At 39.3% G+C, this 23260-nt stretch overlaps 1 protein-coding gene across 2 annotated transcripts in view; it reads right to left on the bottom strand.

The window, feature by feature from the left end:
* Positions 1–23260, bottom strand: part of PPP3CA (protein phosphatase 3 catalytic subunit alpha) — a 203573-nt gene that overhangs the window by 178785 nt on the left and 1528 nt on the right. The gene's annotated exons all lie outside the window — the stretch shown is intronic.

A 23260-nucleotide genomic window follows, 5' to 3' on the forward strand; every position in this document is an offset into this window, starting at 1 on the left:
AATGCTGAAGTTGCTCTGTCTGGATGGTGGTGGAAGAAAGCAGGCCACCAGCAGCATCTCATCCTCTCACATGGATGGCAACAGCAACCAAGACATCTTCAGCAAGCAGAGGTGACTGGTATTGAGTAATTTAGAAACCCTGGGCAGTCACCCTCCATGCCCTCCAGAAGGATAGGTGGCAGCAGAATCTGTTTTAAACATACTTTTTTACAAATTATAAAATCAAAAGGATTTCACAGGTCAAGCAAAGCAAGAGAAAATAAATTTCAGAGATGTTCCTAACATTTTATACCACAAGGTAAAGCAAGAGGATGACAAAGTTTAAAACAAACCGTAACTTTTATATTAATCAGTAAGACATCATGAGCTGAACAGGACCTGGCAACACTATCAAAAATACATCATTAAGTTACTGAACAAGTGTTCCATACTTGGCTTTAGGCAAGACTCTGAGAAAACAGGTCATCTAGCCTTTGCAAGAAAATGTCAAGGGTTGTATCTCCCTCACAGCCAAGACACCGTGCCTCTTCATTATCCTTTCAGCTGACCATGGAGCAGTAAATGAGATGTCAGCAGGAAAAAACCTTTTGATCCATCCCTGCTTCTACAAAATGACAAAGTAACAAACTCCAGCCTCTTGCTGATGTTTGCAAAAGCACTACACTGAAATAGTTTTTCTAATCATTCTGAGGGGATGCTGAAACTTTTACAATTTCTGGCAACCACTTCCATAAAACAACAGATTACATAATTCTGGAAAAAGTAACTAACCTTTTAAGAACAAAAAACGATGGAAGAGAAATCTTGGTATTTCAATTTGAGTTTAAGATTCCTAATATATTTCATTAGCCTGTCTCAAGACCACCCATACATGATTTTATGATTTATTTGAAAATTTACCATCACAGACAAGTAAACTCTGGCTGGTCTCTTGAACTAATTTAAAATGAAATAATTTATTTTCATATAACTTAGCCAAGACCACTTACCACCAGCCATTTAGAGAAACTGTTTAGGTTAATAGAGATAAGGCAAACAGTATTTACCAGTCCTTAAGTGAATTTCCTCAGTCTTGTATAAACTGTTATGCTTATCTGATACATTAAGACAGGACTGACTGCCGATACAGGGAGCCGACTCACATGCCATGCATTATAAGGAACTGGCTCTTCAGCCATACTGCAAAACCAGTGTTAGTGAATAACCAAAAAAAACCACCACCAGAAAAAAGGCTGCATTTGCCACTTTAATAAGCTGACTTGATAACAAGCCTGCGAACTGAGAAGATTGTCGCCCTTCCCTGAAGAGGTTTTCTTGCAAGGAGCATGGGTGAGGCGCTGGGGCTGTGCTAAGCCATCCTACCTAGCAACTGCACACTCAGCAGCCAGGATCACAGCTTTCATTGGCTGTGTGTGCAAGAGGCAATCAGGTGGATGGATATTACATTAGTTGAATTAAAGGCAAAACATAGTCTCCATACAGCTAAAGCAAATACTTGATTAGACAAGACTGAAGTGAGTAGTCTGCTTCCACTCACGGCCAGTCCAGTAATGTGGAGGCTCAGGAATACAGCCCAGTATGAATACTGAGAAACTTCTATATGACTAGAAGTGATTTAGACAAATATCCACAAATATCCCCTTCAGCTTACTTTCCGCTAATTGCGAGTTTAGATGGAAAGTCAGTTTATGTATAAAAATAACTGTAATTTACAAGAATCCTATCCTAAAACTAGGCAACCTGCTTTTTTCACTTTTGTAAACAAATGTCCCCAGAAGGGCGATACTCCTGACAGCCCACCTGAGCTAGAACACTTGTAACAATATATTTTGTTCCTCTTTTGTAGTGACCAAAATGAAAAGCAGTCTCACATTTAATATTTGATCTGACTTTCTGTACATGTTAGAATTAGGTATTTTTCCAAAAGCCTTCTGGCACCAGATCTCAAAGAATGTCAACCTGTCACCACACTTTGTTTTCATTGTTTTTTGGATCACGTCACAAATCTACACAGTTCAGCTACAAAGAAAAAGACACACACCAAAAAAAAAAAAAAAAAAAGGAGGCAAGATGCAAAAGTGGAAGGCAAGATAAAATGGGACAGAATTTCTTTCCCAGACAACATCACCTCCCCTGCAAGTCAGCACCTCTAACGCACGGAATGAGCTGTTCTGCAGACAGGACAAATCTTCATGGTCCTTCTTTTCATTAAATGCACAAGTCACATGCCATTATGAATAGCAATGTCAGGTTTTGGTTGAATTGAAAAACCACTTTAATTGTTGCCACTCAAGGTTAAAAACATGAAAAATTATTTCGTAGTTGCCCTCCTTAATGCTGTAAATGTATTATCTTTTCAATTTGTAACAACATTTTCTCCCTCTGAGAAGCTAAGAGCAATAAATTTTCTATACACAGTTCTTTACGAAGTTCACATAGGTTTTCTTGGGGGAGAAAAATCACCACAGAAGATACAGATTTTATAGAATAATCCCTTTGCCTTAAGAAAATGTGTATTAAAGAAAATAAGACCTTTTCTTCCTAAAATTTTAAGAGGCTTTTCAGAGGATGTCTTAATTAGTCATTGCTATATAAAAACAAATTACTGCAAACTCCCAGTATAGTTTTCAAGGGTTGTGATAATCTGTATCTGGCTGAGTGTCCAAGAACATCCTCAAGGTCTGAGGATATACTAAAGTGATGCACACACTGTTTTAAGATACAATAAAGCCTCTGGAAAGTTAAGTGACTACACACCTAAGTCGTCATCTGAATGAGATTATTTTGGCCTTTCACATTTACTTTCCAGTGCCAGAGAGACTCTGGGTTTTGATGAAGTAAGACAAGAGAGAGGAATCAAAAACAAAAGGTGCTGTGAAAGCAACAGACTCTTAGTACATACTGCAAACCTTTAAATATTGTGCTGTGAGCAGCTCAACTACTTTCCATCCATAACAATTCAAGTAAAGTTTTTAAAAGGTAGCAGATATTCCAGTTAAAAAATAAAACAAGATAGAGAAAAGATTTGCTGCTGAAAACACAAGGACAACAGTCTGTATTTCAAGTCCAGGCTTCACAGTAACAATTCATATTCTCATTTAAAGATCAATCCTTGCTTATGTTCTGGAATCCCAGTTGTGGACAGAAGGATCATGTACATGGTAGGGAAAAATATACATGCTCTAATTTAAGCAAAAGGCAAAGCAGTACAAGGAGAACACAGCTCTGTATGACAGACCAAATGTTTTCATCATACAGGTAGCACCAGGTGGCACTATTTTGAGAGCAATATTGATACAACAGATTGGGGCACTGGATTCCAAATCAGGAGACTAAAATGCCATTCCTGACTCTGCTATTGGCTTCCTGCAAGACCATGGGAAAGTCACTGAGCAGCTGTGGACTCAGACAGGCAAGTTCTTCTGTCTCTCAAAGAACGGAAAAAACACACAGCTTGCATGTTAAAAAAGAGTACCAGCACAGCAAAATACCATTTTTATTGTTATTTACTTTGATGTGCAACGTTATGCAATGAACTCCAGTAACTCACAGCATATTTTCAGAGAGAAAATTTGCTGTGGGTCTCACCACATGTATTAAGTCCCACTGGGGCCACCTGAACCATTTCTCCTTTCAGTAACTCACACTGAGACCAGAAGGAGGATGCTAACATATCAGTAACCAGAAGAAAAAAAAAAAAAAACAAACCACAAAACAACAACAACAACAAAAACACAAAAAAAACCAAACCCAAACCAAACAAAAAGCAACACAAAACCAAAATCCGTAACATTCCCCTTTCTTGGCTTGGGCTCAAGTGAAAACTATCAGGAAAGAAAATAAGTTGGTAGAGAACAAAACATTGTATTGCCCCTGCTTTCCACTCTTCCCCTTTCTGCAGATTATCCCTTCCTGAAGCACTTCTGCTAATGTCATGTCATCACCCCCCCCAGTAAACATCTGAAAACCTGAATAATAGTCCACAGACAGATGTGAAGAAAGATGTTCATAAGTCATTTAAATTTAAATTTACAATATAGTTTTTTTTAAACACAAGTCAAAATAACCAAAGGCTATACAGGCAAGGTGAACCTTAGTCATGCATCCCATGAGTCAATAACCATTAACTACACAGGGATCAAACAAATGAGAGACCAATAATGAAATGGTCTGAGTGAAGTTATGCCCAAGACATGTTTGTAACACCCAGGTGGGTTTTTGGGGTTTTTTTTGGTTTTGTGTTTTAAGGTTTTTAAAAAAACGAAACAATTTCTGGTAGATTTACTATAAGAAAAATAAAAGTCCATATTGGATCATATTCTGCACAAGAGGAAATTAAAAGTGATTCATAACAAATCTTCCTAGCTGTTTTACAAGGTATAAGAGTGAACAAAACCAAAAGGGAAGCCAAAGGAATACCATTGACCTCACTGCACTTTCCTCCTGGGAGGACTAGTGGGCTTGCTTCCACTATTCTTCAAGAAAATCTTGAGGTAGTTTATGTACATCAACATACAAGAGATGACCTTTGGGGGAGGGGACTGGACTCCAAAAAAAAAAAAAAAAACCCTGCAAAATGGAAAATTCTCAAGACAGGTGAAAAAAAACCTGTTAAAACCTGGTCAGGAAGACAGACTGCACAGCCTGGCAGTGCAGGCCAGGTGAGTCAGTCAGGCACGAACTGAGAAGTCCTGGTCTCTGAAGGAAGACAAAAGCTAGACGGCCACTTATATGGGCATGATTTGTTTCTATCGCTACTTGTTTTCACTTCTTGTTCTTACATCGTCCTTCTTGCTGGAGAACCTGAACCGAACTAAACAACAATTAGCATCTGCAACATGAGGTCTGAACTCTTTGCTGTTCCACAGAGAGATGGGCAAGCAAAAAAAAAAAAAAAAAAAAAAAAAAAGAAAAGAAAAAAAGCTTTAATGCTTTATTTTGGTGGGAGTTACATCAAACCACCCAGATTTTAAACAGATAATAGATTGCACAAGAAAAGGAAAGATAAACACATCTTACACAGGTGTACAGAGCATAAGATCTAGGACCACCCTTCATCCCAGTGGAAAGAGAGACTGGATTCCACAACTTCAGCCTAGCAATAAAGCAAAATCCATATCCTCTTGCTGTGGGTACTCCCCTTGTGCCAGAGGAGCAAAACCACTTACAAAAGCCTCATTTTGGAGCCCTAAGCTCCAGCATAAAAGATTCTACAAGATCCTCAGCAAGAAGCAATCTAAGAGGGAAGTTGCTTCACCTATTGCTGAGTAGGCACGTTCTTTCATGCTGCCTCCTCCTGGGCAGAAAACAGATGCCTGGCAATCCAGTTACAGGAGAACATCTTCTATTAGTGCCACCAAATCCTCTCCAGTTTCATGCCCTGGACTCAATCCAAGATATGCCCAGTTTAAAGTATGGGATTCAATTAAATGAGTCTGTAGTCAGGGTTTAGAAGGTTTTCTGTAAACTCTGGCCATCAGACAGGAAACATTACAGCTGTAATAGTTTGGGGCTACCTTATTATTTCCCATTGGACTATCAGGGTCTGAAACATGAAGTAGAAATTGCTTTCAAAAAGGATGGGCACCAACTGTTCACAGCTCTTCTACACAATAAAAGTGTATTGGACTACTGAGCCTTGCCCTGAAACTCCTCCACATCTCATACCTACTAAGTAACATGGGTGGGCAGTTAGTTATTCATAGGCTGATCCTGGGCATCTGAGGTGTCCTTAAAAACACAGGGGCCTTTCCAGAAAATCCTTTCCAGGATTTTTACCCCTGCTGCTCAATTCCATTTGCTGAATCCATGGAAAGGTTTGAGTCTCTTGACAGACAAACCCCTGACAACAGAATTTGGCAGGTTCAGTACACATTTGAAGGTTTGGTTTTTGCCTGTGAAAAGCTTCAAACATTGCATGATTGCTCCCTCCTGCTTATCTCACTAGGATATTTTATAAGTGTCTACATGGCAAACCTCAGACAGGAGATAAAGAAGATTGCATTTTATTCATTTTTGCCAAACACCTTAGGTTAAAAATCAAAAAACAAGAATAGGAGCCTAACCAGGACATAAACTTGAAAGGTAAAAATATGTCGGACAGCTACACTGTGTGTGCATGTATATGTATATAAGAAGTTTTACAATAACCACAGTATTGTAAATATTTCAAGTACCTTGATTACAGAAGTTGACAACATGCATTCCAGTCATCACCAGTTTCTTGGTATGACATTAGACAGGCCATATGAACAGGTTTCATAGCAGCGAGGTCACCAAAGCAAGAAAACATCCTCCTTTTCAAGAATAGTCCATATATTGCATATAAAGAAAAAAAAAAATACATGTACAGATGCATACATTTTTCTAAGATGTTTGGTTGGTTTTGGTTTGTTTTTTTTTTTAAAGAATCAAAAGGCATTCATTTGGGTTAACTCAGGAACAAATTTATTAATTTTCACTAAGACTTAGCAATCTGGGACCCAAGACTTTTCTCCGGTAAAAAACCTGAAGTTTTCTAAAGCATCAAAACCTAGACAGTACATAGCACAAAATATTAATTAATGCTACTGCCTCTGCAAGACCTACCTGGCCACACAAGTACCCACAGTTATTTCACCATCTAAACTAGAAGTTAAAGGCTGAAGAGGGAATTGGTGGGGTTTCAAGCAAAGAGATTTTAACACTTACCTTTCCTTTATACACCAGTTCAGGTTCGAATATTGTCTCTTCTGCTGCAATGCCAGTGAACCAGAAACGGGTACACATACACAGACTGGGGATGCTGTTCTATCAGAAACAAGCTTGTAGCATGCCCAGTATTTACCATTCAACAGAAAACATCCAACATTTTTCTATTTCCAGTTCTGACGTAAAGGTTGAAAGTACCCGTTGATCTCAGTAAGAGGTTTGCGGGATGTTACAGTCCTGCCATGTACAAACACATCACCCATGTCGACCTGTTTTCTTCTAGTGGCTTCCTTCAAGAGAAACCAGCCCCTTGATGGAGACTTCTACAGTGCAGCAGATACATAATCATGAATAAATAACTAACTATCCTCTTTGGTCCATTTATCATACTCAGCACTCATTACTAGCGAAGGTTAATACCAAATGAGATTTGTCCTTTGAATTACTTAAATGTAAAGTTTACACTAAATAGCACAATACCCAAATAGAGTGTTCCAAGGCGAGCTAGTACAAAATCACTTTCTTTAACTCAAAAATGCAAAAGCATGGCCTGCTAGGTTTGTAGAAAATATTTACACTGTTAGTAGCATGGTAACAAAGCAGACAGAAGGCATAAGGATAAGCCTCATACAAATGCTGATGCAGAAAAGGAAAGGTAATTCAAACTCCACTTGTGTTTTTCCCTAGCTCTGAGCAGCATCCTTTCTAACTGCTGCTGTGTACTGCACCAGTAGTAAATTCAGCCTGTTACTTTCTCAGCCTCCTACAGCATGGAAAGTTTGAGCTAACTCATCCTGCTCCTCCTTAGGTCCCTAGTACCCTGAAACTTTCAGAAGACTCAACTGACATAAAATAAATCTGACAAATCTTGGCAGATACTCATAAAGAAATACAATTTCACATGTCTAGAAGTTGAAGAAAAAAAACAAGCAAACATTGCTTTCAACAAGGACTCCACCAATGAAATTGTTGCCATGTATTATTCCCATGTTTATAGACGACTGTTTGTAAATGCTGTTATGCTTTTTTAAAAAAAGGTATCTTTTCTAAAAGACTGATGCTCAGGAGGGAAGAGGAACACTTTGAAAGGAATGATTTTCACCAAAATAATCTATGGTACTGGATTAACATAAACTCAGGCAAAGGTAATGCACTCTGTAGTTAAAATACAGTTGTGAAAGGATTTTATAGCATTCTCTGGCTAGACAGGCCATCTGATCTCACTGACTCTTCCAAGTTCGTTCAGCTTCTCTGCACGTTAGAAAGTGTTATTACTGCCACCAGTTATCTTTGAACAAAGATAAAACCTGCATTTTTGAAGTAAAAAATGTTTCTTCTAAACCTTTAGGGATGCAGTTAAAATTCTGTCCCTGCATCAAGGTGTGGGAAGAATCCACTGCGCTCATACAGCCCTTTATTTTCTGAGAATCATGATAGAACCAGTGTTCAGTTTTGCCGATTTTGTTATGTTAAGACTGTAGGCAAAAATTTTAAAAGCCTTATGAAACCATGGTTTTGTGTTAATAGTTGCTGATAAAATTATTTATTAGAAGCAGCTTACATCATTGGTTCAGATAAAACATGGCACAAACTGAAGTCAGCTTTTAATCTTGCCCAATATATCAGAGCATCAGGATACAGTAGGTTGTTAACAACAAATCCCAACATCATACGTTTTCCTTCATAAAAACATATTTTAATAGCTATACAGTAACTTTTCCTCCACGGTCACTCTCAAGAAGTTTTTCACTAATATAACCCATAGAAACATTTTCCTCTGGTGATTTATTTGTGGCTATGACAGGTGCTCACTGTGCTAAAAAAACCTTCTCTTTGCATGGCCTGTACCTGAGCAGGAGATGAAGGCGTAACCATCAGAGAGCCCTTTTGGAAGAAATGCCCTGCAGCACAGCTTGAAGAGATATTCCTGGAATAGCCATTCACACTTCGGGTAGGTGAACATATGCTATTACCAGCACCTGTGGGTTGTTGGGGTTTCTCATTTGCTCTTCATTTCCATCTATTCAAAGCACCTCTTCAGCTCCTTTGGTGTATTCAGTTGCCAGGAACATCCTTCCAGGTCATGATATCTATGTTCAACTTGTCTTTTCGTTTCCTTTCTTTAAGTATCTTTAAGGCAACTCTTCGACATTCTACTTGCCTTTTTGCAACCAGAAGTTCTCCAGAACAAGGGATCTTTTGACATAACTTTTCTAATTACAAATAATTAGGCCAAAGATTTATTAGCTGCACTAGTATGTCCACTTCCCAGTTGTTGTCCAGAATGTTGTAAAGACAGTAAACACATTTAAACTTCTTTCATAAGGATGCATGCTGCCCCAAGTTTTTATTATACAGTATGATCTATATGAGCACTGAGGTAATTCACAGTTTCTGTCTATCATTTTCCTCAAATGTATCTAGTCACCGAGCAACCCTGGAAGCTGCATTTTTACTACAAAAAAAAATATCTCCATTATCCAGATTAATTATCCACGAAGGTCATTCCACCTAGAAAACTTGTTCAAAACTTCTAGTGTGGTAGCTCTACTAACTTTTCTAAAGCTGTCAGCATACTTTTGTCACACTCACACTCTTCTAAAATGCTTATTTTCATTCCCTGTCACCCACATCAAGAGATTACCTTATCACAGGTTTGATTTTACTTTTATACTTGCAATATTCAGGTATTTCCTAGTCAGCTTTACAGGGCAATGTGCATCCTCAGAGGGAAATAAAAAAGCATGAGAAAGCAGTGAAGAAAAAGAGAGAGTATTAGAGCTGAAAGACAATTGCCATCACCCTCAGTTTTAATCATCATGCCACTATGGAAATATCAGATGAACCAAGGACTAGTAAAAGATAACAACTCCTTTCAGTAATTAGAAAATGGACCTTTCTGATGGTCACAACAGAAGCGTTGGTAATAAATATGAGAAATTTATATAAAAGCTTTCTTCCATTTCTCTTACAATTGCCCAAAGCAAAGTACAGTGGGCATACTATCTGTCCCTGCTTTCAAGGTACACCAAACCTTTACTGTTGTTTACCTTGACTTTACGTTGTTTATCTTGACTTTAGTGAGACCTTTGACACCATTTCCCACAGCATTCTCCTGGCAAAACTGGCTGCTCGAGGCTTGGATGGGCACATGCTTTGCTGGGTAAAAAACTGTCTGGATGGCCGGGCCCAAAGAGTTGTGGTGAACGGAGTTAAATCCAGTTGGCGGCCGGTCATGAGTGGTGTCCCCCAGGGCTCAGTTTTGGGGCCACTCCTGTTTAACATCTTTATTGATGACCTAGATGAGGGGATTGAGTGCACCCTCAGTAAATTTGCAGCTGACACCAAGTTGGGTGGGAGTGTTGACTGCTCGAGGGTAGGGAGGCTCTGCAGAGAGACCTGGACAGGCTGGAGCGATGGGCTAAGGCCAACTGTATGAGCTTCAATAAGGCCAAATGCCGGGTGCTGCACTTGGGCCACAACAACCCCCAGCAGTGCTACAGGCTTGGGGAGGAGTGGCTGGAGAGCTGCCAGTCAGAGAGGGACCTGGGGGTGTTGATTGACAGCCGGCTGAACATGAGCCAGCAGTGTGCCCAGGTGGCCAAGAAGGCCAATGGCATCCTGGCTTGTATCAGAAATAGCTTGGCCAGCAGGGACAGGGAAGTGATCTTACCCCTGTACTCGGCACTGGTGAGGCCGCACCTTGATTCCTGTGCTCAGTTTTGGGCCCCTCACTACAAAATGGACATTGAATTACTCAAGTGTGTCCAGAGAAGGGCAGCGAAGCTGGTGAAGGGTCTGGAGCACATGTCGTACGAGGAGCGGCTGAGGGAACTGGGGTTGTTTAGTCTGGAGAAGAGGAGGCTGAGGGGAGACCTCATCACCTTCTACAACTACCTGAAAGGAGGTTGCAGAGAGCAGGGGACGAGTCTCTTTTCCCAAGTAATAAGCAATAGGACAAGAGGGAATGGCCTCAAGTTGCACCAGGGAAGGTTTACACTGGATATTAGGAAGCATTTCTTTACAGAAGGGGTTATTAGGTGTTGGAATGGGCTGCCCAGGGATGTGGTGGAGTCCCCATCCCTGAAGGTGTTTAAGAGTAGAGTCGACATAGCGCTGAGGGATATGGTGTAGCTGGGAACTGTCAATGCTAGGTTAATGGTTGGACTGGATGATCTTCAAGGTCTTCTCCAACCTAGAAGATTCTGTGATTCTGTGAACTCCAGAGCTACACATGCTCAGGAGATTCTGCAACTTGTCAAGAGTGATTTGTGCAAATGTTTTGCCAGCAACACTACCAGCTACATATGGATGCGTCAACTAAAAAAAAAACCAATATAATTTCCCAATGCAACATGTCTTGTGCTATTTCAAAGTATATGAATGTATGGTGGATCCTCATAATCATACAAAGCATTCTTTTTGTAGAATACCTCATTAGCAGAGATAGCCTTTCATTTTTAAAGGGAGATTTCTGTATTCCATGTTTGGTCAAAAGGTCTGGGAATTGATAAACAGCATTTTAATTATCCATTTAAAAGTGTTCAGTAAAACATGATCACAGAATGGTTGAGGTTGGAAGGGACCTCTAGAGGTCATCTCGTCCAACAGCCCTGCTCAACAAGGCCACCTAGAGCCAGCTTCCCACAGCCACATCCAGATGGCTTTTGAATGTCTTCAGGGACGGAGACTCCACAACCTCCCTGGGCAACCTGTGCCAGTGTTTGAAAATCAGAAAATTCACTTACTGTGAGAGATGCCAATTTGTGCCCGTTACCTCTTGCCCTGTCACTGGGCACTACTGAGAAAAGCCTGACTCCTGCTTCTTCGTTTCCTCCCACCAGGTATTTATACACAAGGATGAGATCCCCCTGAGCCTTGTCTTCTCCCAGCTGAACAGCCTCTCCTCTTATGAAAGATGCTCCAGTCCCACAGGCATCTCTGTCGCCCTGCACTGGACTTGTTCTAGTATGTCCATGTCTTTCCCATACTGTGGAGCCCAGAACTGGATCGAGCACTCCAGGTGTGGCCTTACCAGTGCTGAGAAGAGGGGAAGGATCACCTCCCTCGACCTGCTGGCAACACTCCTCCTAACGCAGTCCAGGAGGCTGCTGGCAAATTCTCTAAAATGACCTATAATAACCTTTGTCTCCTTCAACTCCCATAAATCTGAGGGGGTGGGAGGGGGAAAAAAAAAAAAAAAGGTCTAATATATGTTCAGACACCATAGCAACCAGATTATAACCTAAAAGATATCTGCAGAGTAACTTTCTGACTAGTAGTACTTCTAAGATTAGCCTAGGTTATACAAACAATATCCTACAGTGAAGTATTGTCTGTGACAATAGGATACAAGATGTGAGGTTAATACTGTACAAAAAGTTCACACAGAGTTAAGACTTTTGTTAATGACAGCAATATCCCTCATCTTCTATGTGGTAAACAGACAGTATTTACATGTGATGTAGCTGTCACCTGAGATTCAATGCTCCAGGGAAGCAGCAGTACCTTGTTAAAAAGAGTAAGAGTGTGCTACTCCCTAATATGCAAGTTCTTTATATGTATAAATTAACATTTATTTACTTTTAGATTTCACACAGAAACTGTGAGATACAGTGCAACTGCAGAAAGTCCAGCAAAGGGCCACTAAGATTATTTAAGGGACTGAGGTATCTCTCCTATGATGAAAGGCTGAGAGAGCTGGGACTGGATCAGATGACCTCCAGAGGTCCCTTCCACCTCAACCAATCTGTGCTTCTGTGAAGTTGTCAGAGCTCATACTTTTTAGTTATGAGTGATTGAGAAAGCATTTCTGACATCATTTATAAAAATTAAGGATACTCTGTTTCTCCAGTGGAGTGGCGAGCAGAAAGTTAAATAATAAAGAAAACAACCCATACCTGTTAAGGTAGTCAACAGCCCAGAAGCTAAAACTAATCTCTCAACTGAAATGAATGCAGGTTCATCCTCTTTTGTAGTACAAATATGGTTTTTTTGAGTTCACTCCTCCGTCCCTCCCTCTACCAAAAGTAATCTCATCTCAGTATGCTCAGAAGATAGCATCTCAAAGTCATTTTCCCCTCCTTATTACTGATAACATAAGGACAAACAGCTTAAAAGTTGTTACAGTTAACAGAAACTATAAGCACTTTATCTCAGGAAACTCTTCTTAAAGATGCAGAAAGATCATTCACTGTTAATCCAAGCTAAACTTAGGTTTATACACACAGAGTATATGAGTAACTAAAAATTTCACCAACTGCCTTTGCCAGTTCTCTGCTTGTTGATAGTCAAGCTCCTTAGTAGCTACCACATAGCTTCTCGCCCTGCTGCACAGACACCACTAAGATATTCACCTGAGCCAATATAACTCATTAGGCAAAGCACTCCTAAAACAGCTCTCTGCTTCTGATTTCCAAACTAGATACGATTCTCTAAGTAACGCTTCACTGCACCGAAAACACACACCCTTGCCCACTGTGCTCTTCATTTCTTCTTTCCAAACTCCTCAGCTTTACACCCAATGTACCTTGATTATGCCATTAGGCTCCTCTCTAGTAATCACAGACTGATATCACCACTTGTGACACAGAACAGCACATCTCTCAGGGAAAAAAACAATGCGCTGATGGAGATCTGGTATGTACATCTTTAGTACTACCAGTGTGATTTTAATATTAAGTCTTACTCTATACCAGAAAAATAAGTTAAACAGATTTTACTTAAGGCAACCCAGATGTGTTCATTACTGAAGAAAATTTATTTGTAAGGGGACACAAAAAAAATTATACATGAGAAAGGCTCCTACTTGTTTTTGCAACGATAAACATGGAAAATGTTTTAGACTACACTTGGGAAGACACAGCAACAAAACAGCAAACTATTTCTTGGGAAACCAGCCACCTACAAAGAGACAAGTCCCTTTCCACTTGCTAAATGAGAGCACTGCAAAGTAGAAGTGTACTTTGCTCAGTGTTAAGAGCTAATGCTGTCCTGCCCTAAGCTGTGTAAGATCAGATATAACAAAGCAGTTTAAACCAAAGAGAAATCATGGACTGAAAAGTAAGGCCAAAATTATAAGCCCTTGGATGATGACTTGATTCACAGTTTACTCAAGTTAATGACAAGACTCCAACTCCTGCAGATTTCAGTGGGTTATGAAACAGGTCCTGCAGAGGGAAATGTTCCAAGTCACAAACAGCATGGCATATTTTGATACCTAATTGCCACCACTGCCTATGAAGAAATCCCTGGTGTAAAATAGAGAACAAATACAATAATCTTGCTTTCTCATTTTAAAAATGGCATGAAAGGAACAATAAAAGAAAGTTATTGAAGAGAACTAGATTGTTCCCAGCTGTTATCATAAAATACTACAGCTGTTCGTGTCATTGCAGCTAATGACCAGTTGCACTTTTTCAAAGATTGTAACACAGTATGACCATTGTAATCTACATCAAACCAACACTTGGCAAGCATGATGGAAAAGAGACTAAAAAATTATTTAAATTCTGTTTTGATTTTTTTTTTTTTTAAACTTTCTGTTCATGGGTTGCTTTTTGTGTTTGGGGGGATAGGAAGGGATTTTGTATGAATGGTTCTGCATTCAAATTGCCAATTATGTTAAACTGCTTAAAAAATGATGGTAAATAAATGGTATTAAGTTATTAAAATTGTCTTTTCCAGTAATAAAAGCAGAATTCAGCCAAGTAATCCTGAATTTGTTACAGAAAAGAAGTGTGCTGAGTAAAACTATCTCAAGGCCAAAGTGGCTGATAAAACATCTTTTCTCTGAAGCCAACAACAGGGTGAGCTTCCCTATCTAGAAGATTTTAATTGTTTTGTTTACTGTACTATATGTGAACCAAATCAGATTTTTTATAAGAATTCAAATACAAAAGCAAAGAAAAGGTTAAAATAGAAAAAAACCCACATATATAAGCACAAAGAATTTTCAGATACAACTCTCTCTACTGGAGCATTACTCCTTAACAGATGAAGAAAAAGCCAAGGCAAAGTATGTATTCCTACATCAAGTCTCCACAGTACCTGGAACATACTATTTCAGGTAATTTCATGTCACTTCTAGAGAAAATAGATATATGTTCCCCTCCAGCCATGTGCCTTCCCCTCAAAACTCACCCATACAGAACTATAGACCAGAACAAAGTCACCAGTTCCTGCACGTTTTGTTGGGGTTTTTTTTCCCCTAGTTACCAAGGAAATCACTAATTTATTAAGAAAACTAGCATTCATGTTACCAGTTTCTCCACTTCAGGACAGAAGAGCACTTCCAGAAGAATTCCAGACACTTCAGAAAGACTACCACCTAATCATACACAGCATACATCCATTTTCATAGGAACCAATCTGGGACTCAATAACAAGTAACAAATACAGTCACAGCAAAAGAACAATAGAAACGAAGCATCCCTATCCAAAGAAAGAGAGAAATAATTGTTAAACACGTGCTCATAACCAAACACAGCAACGGAAAACATGTCAGAAGCCAGGCCTCTTTTTCTCGCTTTGGGCCATCTATCTAGACTGCAAAGGATTTCTTTCCAAATGATGGTTACTTCAAAACATGAACAACTCAGGAACTTTGCTTTATGCAGCCACACAATTACTGAGCTGTCACTATCAGCAAGTTAAGAAAAAAAAAAATTAAAAAGTCACACAAGCTACCTTCAAAGACACTCACAAAAGCTTAAAATTAAAAATTAAAATCTAATCACACACTAAATTAGGCCAAAAACCTGTAGTTTGGATTCTATTAATTAAGCCTATTGAACAATGCCCAGAATGAGTGTTAAAGACTGTCTGCAGCATCACATCTGCGTAACCCATTATTAACATATGTTATTTCCACCATTCCAATCAGAAGTTCAAAGTGCACTTCCTTTCTTGTGGCAACACTGTGCAGGCTTGATATTTCTGTATAATTAGCAAGTATCACAGCCAACATTATAGCAGAATTTGCTCCATAGCAGGTTAGTTATACTTTTTCGCTCCATCTGTTCTATATTGTGCAACAGTCAGGACGACTCAAGGAAAGTATTTTTTGGCCAATGCAAATCCAATGCAATAAAATGCCTAAGCTGCATGCCTCTAAAAGATGGGATGAAGAAAAATAATATGGTGTAGAATACCCGTATTGTTATACCAATACCTGTCTCCATCAGTACATGTTTAATCCCATTACAGCACTTCTCAATTTTGAAAGTCCTGTAATGCAGCAGACTTCAATTATTTTATTAAGTCATATGTGCCTACCTGAAAGATGAGAAAATAGCTATTACTACTGGAAGACTTAATGCAACCATATTTTAGCATAGTTCTTTCTTTACCACAAAGATTTTGCAGAATCTCTATACAGACTAGGTTCTGCACCTTTTATGCTTAGAGTTTAAGCTGGCGGTTTTAAAGCTCACTCATCTGTGGTGAACTTCAGGGTATTACCAACTTCACCAAATACTGCCTTCCTAACTTCTGTGTCTGATTGCAAAGACACCAAAGCATGAGTGCTTATACTGTCTCTCCAAGTTAATGAAAACACACCACTGTCTATGCTAGCCCTCAGAGATTTTTGCAAACTACACAAGTTAAAACTAACAGTCACGCTGTGAGTTTTCCACATTACTGCTAAGCAACCTGCAAGCTGCAGCTGAACTGCAAAACAGAGACATCCTTCTGTGACAAGTTGGGTAGAGCTTGAGCAGCACACCGATAGTGGAGCTATTCACTGAAACGAAAGCTAGAGTCAGCAGCTGGCTGCAGAATTACAACAGAAGCCTGAGGAAGGGGCAGAATATACTTCCCCTGTTCTCACATGCTTCCCCAGGCACCTACAGATGCCTATAGATGCACCAAAGGAAAGACACCATGTTCAGTGAACTTCTTGCATTAGGTACACGCACCCAAATCACAACTACAAGGCAGCACTTACACTGCTCAACATACTCAGCAGTAAGTATGAGAACAGTAAGGAGAAAAAAGTTTGTAGGAAAGGAATAGGCAGGAAAAGAAAGGACATATTGAAACACGAAGACAACTCACCAAAAACAAAAGAAAGCTGCAACAGAAGTTGAGTACAGCACAGCTTTATTTCTAAGTAGAAAGAAGTTTGAGTGGTAGACAATCCTCAGACTAAATTTTTTTCAAAAAATTCATGAAGTACACCCTAAAAGGACATAATAGCATTCATCTACACGTTAAGCACATGCTTAACACCCAGACATGCAGACACCCAGAAATTAACTTCTAACTAAAACCACCATTTTTGAACTCTGGTGCCCTTCCACTCTGCTCCTTCCCTCTCCAGCTCCAAACATAAATGGTATTAGTTGGAAATTAGTTGGAGATTGTGTTGGCATCATAATTCAATCTTAGATAAGACAGTCATGTTCTCCTCATACAGCAGCGTTGCCATATCAACGTTAACATGACTAACTTCGCTTATAAATATAGATATCATAGTCCGTTTAAAATGCACGTAAATTACTGTCAAGGAGGTACTACTCTGGAGGTGTTATTTCAACAGTAGTGGCTTTCTGGTAGAGGAGTAAGTAGGGTAGGAATAAGTAGTTCAGATTTTTATCTTTAAAAGAAAAATTTACCATCATAGCACTTATTGTCTCCCTGTTTCTCCACACACGCTCTTCTATCTCTTCCTTCATTCAATAATTGAAGGAAAACAACAAGAATGTACCTGGGGTACAACCTTCAGCAATAACACATCTGAATCTACAACCTGAGTGACAGATCGCTCAATGAGCCACGCACTTACATGAACCAGGCTGCACATAAGCTATAATATTTTTCAGAACTGGGATGATACTTTCCACCATTATTGACTGAGTAGCCATAAAATGATATTTTATGGGAGAAAGTCAAGGTAAATGACTGATAATCAGAACAGGAAGTTATTTTAAGTGTTCTGCTCAAGAACCATTATGCAATAGTAACTTGCATTTGACTTGTGAAACCACATACAAAAGAATATAAGAAGGCACCTTTTCATGAAGATGATTTGAAGTGGCTTTTACTTCAGAAACTTGTGGCTTCTTTTATGGCACGCTTGAGAAGTGTTAAGCAGTATCTTTGTATCTTAAAATACTCTTAAGGAAGTACTTTTCTCCACATTCTTTAAAGGTCCAAAGAGGGAACTACGCCACTACATGCTGCTTCAACATTACTGGGAAGCCTTGGACACATTAACATTCATATTTAAAATGAAGTACTGAATTTAAATTATAGTCCTGCTTTTGTCCTTTAAGTAGGAACCACTCAGCAAAATAGAATGAACTGAAAAACAGGATGAGTTTGGAGTATCCAAGCTACAGGTACTTATTTATTGACATTACCCAAGATGACTTTTGACAGAAAATCCCTTCAGAATACCAGATGGGAAAGAATGTGACGAGTTCTGGAAGTCATGGAGCTACAAAAAAATAATTTAAAATATCAAGTTATGTAATCAAAGGCAAATATATTTTGCATTTGATCTTCCTGCCACAACCTGCATAGAAAAGCAAGAATAACCATGCAATATCTATCATCTCTAAGTGGGATGCATGCAATGGAAGTAGATACCATTGAATTTGGGAATGGATAGCAGAGAGGAAACAACTGTTCCATACAACATCCCCCTATGGAAAATGACCTCAACTGTCTCATATTTTCCAATTAAGTTAAATGCTGATAACATCCAGCATGAACTTCTCTTTCAAGTTTCTCACCACCACCGGTGGTATCAAAAGCACCAGCTCTCTTGATAGGCTCGGCCAAAAAGAACAGGTAACAGAAGACTGCTTTAGCCACAGAAACAAAAGCAATTTCATCCCTCACCTCGTATCAGTCCTGAGACAGCACACTCAGCAAGCCACTCTCATAATATAGACCATGAGAAAAGCCTCCCACCTATGCAGTACAGCAAGAACTACACAAGAAAGGCACCCTTCAGTGTGAGCACGATTCTTCCCCTACACCTATAGAGCAAAAGACTTGTTTTGCTAAAGGGCTTATTTACAAAATGATCTTAATGACTAAGAGGCTCAGTGAGTTCACAAATCAAAATAAATCATCAGCTTTATTACACAAGCATAACTGTCAAGCACAGTACTTTGGTTTTGTTTCAGTTTCTCATTACTACATTCACAATCCTTTAGAAGTGTTATACACCCGTCACACATATATACAGGTTTACACAGCGTAAAATACACAAAGACTGCAATACCCAAGCAACATCCAACTGACAGAACCCACTGGTCTTACAAGTATTAACTTAGTTTTGACCATGAGATAAGAACAAAGTAGCTACATATAAGAAAATAACAAGCCAACCTAATTTTTTTTAATAAGTAACCATAAGCCTATGCAAGTATATTCAGTTGTTTTCCGCTCTCAGCTGCACCCCATATTGCTTGCTCACCAAGGTACCAGAGGATCTGCAATTACAGAGTTACCAAAACTGAGGTGGAGGAACACCCATTCCTTCAAATGAAGGTAAAAGTGGATGGAGAAGATCAGATAATCCCCAGCTGTACCAGTGCCACCGTTCTGACAGAGCTGAAGGTGGATTCTCTAGTTAATAACACTCTTTAAACCCAGATGCAGGCTTCCTCAGAGCAAGCAAGCGCATTCCAGAAAAACAGAGTCAGCTTTCCTATGCCAGAGCAACTCCTTCCTTTCCCTTATGAGAATCAGGCAGATTCTGAATCTTCAGCACCCTCAGAATAGGGGCACATAGCCATTTACTCTACTGTCATTAGACAGCTATAACTATCCCAGTAACACTGATCCTTATAATACATTTCCTAACACTCAAATTTACACCAAAATATATATCAATTTCACCAATGCTACTGACATTCAGGTCATCACACAATTACTCAAAAAAATCACAGAAGGGCAGCCCAGCACTTGCAGGATACATCTATGCTGGAAAAACTCCGCTTGATTCAGAGCAAGACAGAGACAGGCTTCTGCAATACACCAATACTGGATTTCAGCCTGGAGCAAAAGCCTTTGGCAAGTACACACAAGTCTCCCTGGACTAATGGAAACTCTAAACTTCATTGCTAATTCCCATTATTGACAGCACTTCACCTTTCACAAATCTGAAATTAACACTGATGGCTAACATATTGATCGTGAGCTGGCATTCATATTATATTACAAACAACCAACAGCCTGAACATTAGAAGACCATTAACAATGACACAGTTTAAAATCCAGAGACAGCAGAGACCAGTGTCTAGTTTTTTTGGGTGTTGTCAATTGTTGATATAACTGTGTACACCTCCGCATGCAACGCACAGAGGAAAAGGAGATTGCCAACACCAAGGTTCACAAGCCATGGCAGGAGCCCATCTAAACAGCCAAGATGGAAGGATTGCCTTAAAACTCCACTTTCCTTCAAAGAAAAAAAAAAAAAGAAAGAAAAGAAAAGAAAGCAGGAAAAAAACAACCAGAAAACCAAACCACTCAAAAAGCGCATAACCATCTGACGGGCCCAGAAGAATCAAAACAATCGTTGTATCTAGCTAACAGCAAGATTTCCAAGAAATACTGACTTCACTTCTTTGTATGATCACTCCAGTTCACTTTCAGTTTTTGTTTAGGATGACTCTGCTTTAGATCAGTATTTCTAGAAGGCAGTAATGCAACACTGAATATTCTGAAGAGGTCAAGTAACACGATACACAGCTTTTCCCTCCAGGTCAGTGGGGTTCAAATCTTACTAATGTCAGTAGTGACCAAAAGCTGTTGACATCAGACAGCTGGTATGTGACCCATGAGGAATGAGCTAGTATCCTCAATCCAGTTTTTCCTGGACAGGTATTCCTACCTTCACAAGAACAACCAAGCCCAGACTGGCTGTCAAGTCTCAGGAGTTAAAAGCAGCGTGTATAAGGAGTAGCTTTCTCAGTCCTGAAGGAAAACAAGAACTTAAAGACAGCTCTGACCAGGTGAAGACTGCATCATACCTCTAACAAAAAAGCAAGAAATTTCAATTAATACATATGTCAAGTCAGCATCTGCTGCAACAGTATGTTGTCCTGAGCTTGATCCTACAAGATTCTAAATGTACAGGTTATTGTATTTGCAGCCAACAGACCAAAGTATTGCTCCTCCACAGGATCACAAAATCCAGAGAGCAATGGTGAATTATCTAATTTGCATCATAACATATGTACCATCTCAAGGAGAACACAAGAGTAAATCAAAAAAAGCACTTCTCAAACCGTAACTGCATCCTCTGCATTCACATACTTTTCCTTTAGTTCCGCAGAACAGAGTTTTGCCAACTTCAACACGAGTTAGTCTGCTTCTGAAAACTTAACAATACACAGACTTGAATTTCTTCTATACGCTGCTCATTGCACGACAGTGTCAGAGCCAAAAATTTCACTCCAACCACCAAATGTAATTGTGCATTAGCTGCATAAGAGAGGTGGGAGAAGACCAGGACCTTACAAGCATTAGGGGTTCCTAAGGCTTTTTCCCCTTCTCCCAAAAGCATGTTTCATTTTTGATTTAAATCACTCTAAGCACAGTTCAGGCAATTCAACACAAAGCAAAATGAGTGCGAGATGAAGTCCTCAGCTATGCAAATACCCCACTTCCCAGAGTATTTGAGTTTTTTAAGCTGAGAAGACAAAACAAAAATCCCAGAGCAACTCCCTGAAGAGGCAGCCCTCAGCCACAAGCAATCTGCATGAAGCTGCCGGAACCGTAACCTCCCCAAACCCACCTGGCCATTACATAACAGTGCCCAGCCAGGATTTTCACCAGTCAGCCCAGAACTGTTGTTAGAAGGAGACATCTCCTGTCACACACCAGCAAACCAAAAAGGTTTAAAAAAAAAAAAAAAGCCAAACTCAATAAAAACAAGCAAAAAACCCCACACAAGCAAACAGAAGAGAGAGTTTAATCCAGAGCCTTCATCCATATACTAAAGACATTTCCTTTCCAAGTAATGTTTCATATGATATTCTAACTTCAAAAAATAAGAAGTTGTTTTCACAGGTTATATCTCACCAACATCAGATTATCTGTTTTTCCTCTCTAAAATACCAAGGTTCTCCAACTACTTGCATAGGTGCTTACAAGATGCCTTTTTATTTTTTCAATTATTCCTTATCCATTGAACACTGCAAGCCTATTTCAGTTGTTCGTCTCCAGAAGGTACAAATCATGTCCTATAGGAAAGAAACAACAACATAATCTTTTCCTATCTCTATTATTGCCACCAATTATTTTCTTACTCGATTTCCTTACAGTGTATACGAAGGCAGTGTGAAGTGCCTATGATACAGCAAAGAATAATCCTATTAAGATTCAGTTTACTGTGTACTACTCTCTTTGGATGCTATTTTAAGACCTTAAAGAGATTTCAATATTTAATAAAGGACTGAACCAGTTAAATCTTCACATCTCCAATGAAGCACTGACACTGTGAGACAACAGTTACCAGGTGAGATGGACACCTAAGCAGCATGTATGTTCTTTTCATTCAATAGTTTAACTCAGTTAAACAAAGTTGATTTCTCTTTCAGTCGCACTATAAAAATATGTAACCATACATACTGCTAAGTTTTCTTAGAAATGGTAATTTCAGATGTTTGAGATGCTACATGTGTGAAAAATGCAAAAGGCGATTACTGACAAAATAGATTGAGATGTACTGAAACCATTTAGGGGTTTGTAAATACAGACGTAATTCCTATTCATGATGAACATCAACTTAAGCCAAAGGAAGTTCTGCCGCAGCAAAGATCAGGACATTTGGTCATGTGCTATGACCAAGGCAGATTTTAAAAAAAAAAAAAAAAAAAAAGTTATGCATCCCATAATCACGAAGAAGTCTTCCCAATGGGATGGTCATTTGTTGTTTCTACAGAAGACAAGCATCAGCTAAACATAGCTGTTCCAGGCTTCTAAAGCCTACTCTTAGTGTGATATAACAGACTGACTACTTAAACAAGCAGTAAATATTCCAGATATTAGAAGATAAAGGTGAATCCAAGTAATTTTTAAAAAAATATTTATCCTGCTTGTAATTACATTTCTTGCAACATCTGAAGATCTACAATTTCATTTGGAGGGAAAAAAAATTAAGAGGGGGGAAAAGGCATAAGAAGGTTAGTGTAAATATAAACACAAAAACATAAATAATATGCCTTTCCAAATAATATTTACATTGAGTGTTTAGTTTCGGTGTACACTCATGTAAATACAAAAGTGTATATATTCCAAGGCCATTTCAGTTTCCAGCCTCCTGGTTTCTGGAAGGATGGATACTGCATCTAGGACCTGTGCTCTCCACCACAACCTGTACTGGTATGGGGGTTAGAACCTAACCGGATGCAATACACTGTATCCAAGTGCACCCAGCTATGTGGCCGGGGGTGGGAAGGGGAACACGAAACCAAACCGAAAAAACAAACCCCTAAATACACACGCACTCCGCACGTACCGAGAAACGCACGTGTGCAATTTATATCAGGCACTGCCCCGGTAAATAAGATCTTGGTCTGTACTGCAGGGCACAATGTGTCGTTCA

Source organism: Strix aluco, chromosome 4 (genome assembly GCF_031877795.1).
Source record: "Strix aluco isolate bStrAlu1 chromosome 4, bStrAlu1.hap1, whole genome shotgun sequence".
NCBI lineage: Eukaryota > Metazoa > Chordata > Aves > Strigiformes > Strigidae > Strix > Strix aluco.